The sequence below is a fragment of the Neophocaena asiaeorientalis genome, unplaced genomic scaffold, assembly GCF_003031525.2.
Source record: "Neophocaena asiaeorientalis asiaeorientalis breed wild unplaced genomic scaffold, Neophocaena_asiaeorientalis_V1.1 scaffold225, whole genome shotgun sequence".
Classification (NCBI taxonomy): domain Eukaryota; kingdom Metazoa; phylum Chordata; class Mammalia; order Artiodactyla; family Phocoenidae; genus Neophocaena; species Neophocaena asiaeorientalis.
Window position 1 is genome coordinate 244,791 of NW_020172364.1, and position 3,760 is coordinate 248,550.

The following is a 3,760-nucleotide window of genomic DNA, read 5'->3' on the forward strand; positions in this document are numbered from 1 at the left end:
TTAAGAATATACATGTGCATATATATGTGTACAAATTGCCAACATATATTAAAATAACTTTCTTATCTAAAGCCTTAAATAGAGCATATATAGGCATTCACAATATTGAATCAGATATCTGTTTTGAGAATGTTAATGCTATGAACACATAATAATCTATTACATCCATATATTACTTTATATTTTGTCAAGAACTTTTATATTTACCATTGTATTAATCTTCACATTCTGTGAAGTAATTCTATGAAGTAAACAAGGCAGGAATTATTACTTTTATAAAAGAAATCACATGGAGTTTTATCTGGTTACCAAAGGAAGCCATTCTTGCAAATAATGTGAAAGATAACAGAAGAAAGAAAAAGTTGGGGGTTTCTCCCTTTGTTTTACGAAAAAAGACAATTGAGAGTCAGAGAGGTTCATTGGCTGATTCTGGGTCTATTAGCTAGAAGGTGGTAGAGCTGGAGGTAAAATCTAGTCTGACTCCAAGACTTGTGGATTTTATTCTTTCATCAATATCTAGTGAGTACCAATACAGTCAGGCTCTCTGATACCATATCCACTATACCACAGTGCCTCTTAAGAAACAGAAGACACAGAATTCCACAGTTTAAAACATCTGTAGGAATACAATGAATATAACAAGACCACATTGTTAGCAGAATTACTTATTTTCATTTTAGAGGGAATGTCTAATTTGTTAATTAAAATAGAAACTTCCTTCCCAAAACTCTGTTAAAACTATTTGGGGGAGTACCTTGAACCCAACCAAAACTTCAGTAGTCACTGGGGGCTTGCACACTAATGTAGATTGGCAGTCAAATGGTATTACAAACTTCCAGTTATAAGATAAGTAAGTACTAGGGATGTAATGTACAACATGATAAATATAATGAACACTGATGTATGTTATGTATGAAAGCTGTTAAGTGAGTAAATCCTAAGAATTCTCATCGCACGCAAAAATTTTTTCTATTTCTTTAATTTTGTAAATATATGAGAGGATGGATGTTCACTAAACTTATTGTGATTATCATTTCATAATGTATTTAAGTAAAATCATTATGCTGTACACCTTAAACTTATACAGTGCTATATGTCAATTATATCGCAATAAAACTGGAAGAGAAAAAATTTAAATTTTATTTTAAAAAATCTGAAACAAAATGAATTGATCCAGGCAATGAGTTGATGACATAATTACATAGAAAATTATTTCAAATGAATTAAAAACACAATAATTTCATTTGCCTAGTCAGATATACTCTGAGGACCAGAATAAATAAATGAAATGTAAAAAAATATCTTGAACGATTTTCAGTAATCATATTATAACACTGATTATGCTATTCTGAAACTATTATACACAATCTAGGATAGACAAAACTAATCATGTTTATGCCATTAAGAAACAATATTTTGGGACTTCCCTGGTGGTTCTGTGGTTAAGACTCTGCACTTCTGATGCAGGGGGCAGAGTTTCAATCCCTGGTGGGGTCACTAAGATCTCACATGCCCCATGGCGAGGCCTAAAAAAAAAAGAAAAAAGAAAAGAAAAAAAAGGGAAACAATATTTTTTACAGTAGTAGAAAATGGCATCAATATAAAATCAAAGAAGTTAAGTATAAATATTGTAATCTTAGATTTAAAATATTGTGAACTTGTATTTTCTTTTAAACAATATTTATGTATTTCCTGGCTCTGTACACTGAACAATGACCAATGCAGCATCAGGAAACATTCCTAAAATCCAGATTATGATCGCTAAGTATTATTTCCCAATACTGGGCTCCTTGGAGAAATGGATAATTTGAGTTCTGGAGCAAAAGATGTCTAAGATGATCTTGAAATACCTTATACAAGAAAACAATGAGACTACCAAAGACTGCTGAAGTTTGTCAAAAGGATTCAGGAGCCAAATTGATGAAGTTCCTACTAGTCAAAAAGTGGCATAATTTTGAGTAAAGATAATTACTGCAATGGATTGAAACATTTTAAAAAGTTCAGTGATCACCCATGGAATATGATACAGAATCAACTCATTATGCTGAAAACTGATGAAGAATAGAGTATTTTGTCTTTCTCACATGAAACTTACTGCTGGGTAACTAAAGATTGTGCGAGGAAGTTTCTCTTTAGAGAAGCATCTCAACCAATAAATGAAGAAGCAATGATAGAATATTAACACTCTATAACCACTAATGGTATAATGGATCTATTCTAAACAATGACCATCACCAGCTATCAACATCACAAAAAAGAGAAGACAATCAGACTTTATGTGCTTCCTGGTGGAAGTGCCAATACTTCTCATGAAGTAGTCTTATAAAAAAGTAAACCTGAACATAAGCAAGCCAAGCCTTGAAATCTAACTATAAATTTATAAAAAGTACAGGAGACAAAGAGTAATTATTAGGTCAATGTTTCTTCAACAAATATATTTCTGGGAAAAGAGAGGGCAAGGAAGGAACAGAAGGATTAAAAGAAACTTAAGAGACATATTAACAGTTGTTACATGTGGACTTTATCTGGATTCTGATGTAAATCAAGAGTAAAAAAAGAAAAATAATTATGAGCCAATTACCGATATTTTGTTTTTAAAAAGTTTTTAAAAAGTTAAAAAAAACTTGGGCTTCCCTGGTGGCGCAGTGGTTGAGAGTCCGCCTGCCGATGCAGGGGACGTGGGTTCGTGTCCCGGTCCGGGAAGATCCCACATGCCGCAGAGCAGCTGGGCCCGTGAGCCATGGCCGCTGAGCCTGTGCGTCCGGAGCCTGTGCTCCCCAACGGGAGAGGCCCGCAAACCGCAAAAAAAAAAAAGTTAAAAAAAACTTAAAAAAAGTTTTTAAAAAGTTAAAAAAAAAACTTAAAAAAAGGTTTTAAAAAGAGTCCTTACTTTTTAGAGATGCATACAAAAATATTTGTGCTTAAAATAGAATGGTATTTGAGATTCCTTCCGTAATGATCTAGTTTGGGGTGTGGTGGAATGGGTAGGAATATAAATGAAACGAGATTGACCATGCTAATTGTTGAAGCCAGGTGTTCTATTTTTGTACATGTTATAAATATTCCATATTAAAAAGTTAAAATTTTTTGTTTAAATGAGGGAGATGAAGATGCCATTTCCTGACATTGTAATATTATAAGGAGGACCAAATTGGGAGTGGGGAAGAGATATAGAAAGAGGGAGATTAATAATTTAACTTTCAGTTCTGAACATGGCTTGAAGTTCTGAGCGACATGCGAAAGAAGATACTGAATAGTCAAACAGGTATAAGGTTTGAACCTCAGAAGAGACATCTGGACTAGAGATCTATATTTAAGATTTATCAGCATAGGGGTGGGAATTGATACAATTACTTAGGGAGAGAATGTATTGCAGAATAAAAAAAATAAAACCTACTGAATGTCTATTATGTACCAGGCACTATTCTGAATTCCCTAACTGTATTCACTTAATCCTCACAATAACCCCAAGAAGTAGATATTACTATTATCTCATTTTTATATATTAGGAAACTGAGGCATATAGGGTGTAAGTCTTGTCTACAGCGAGTTTAAGCACTGTAACCAGGATTTGGATCCTTGAAGACTGATTCTGTGTAAAAACAGAACATCCCAGGACTATGACCTGAAGAGCTCTGATATCTGGTAGAGAATAAGCCAGAAAAGTACTCTGAGAAAAGCCGCCAAGGAGGTACGAAATAGTTGAAAGCAGTGTCAATATAAACCAAAAAAAGAGAGCATATTCAAGAAAGGGAGTGGC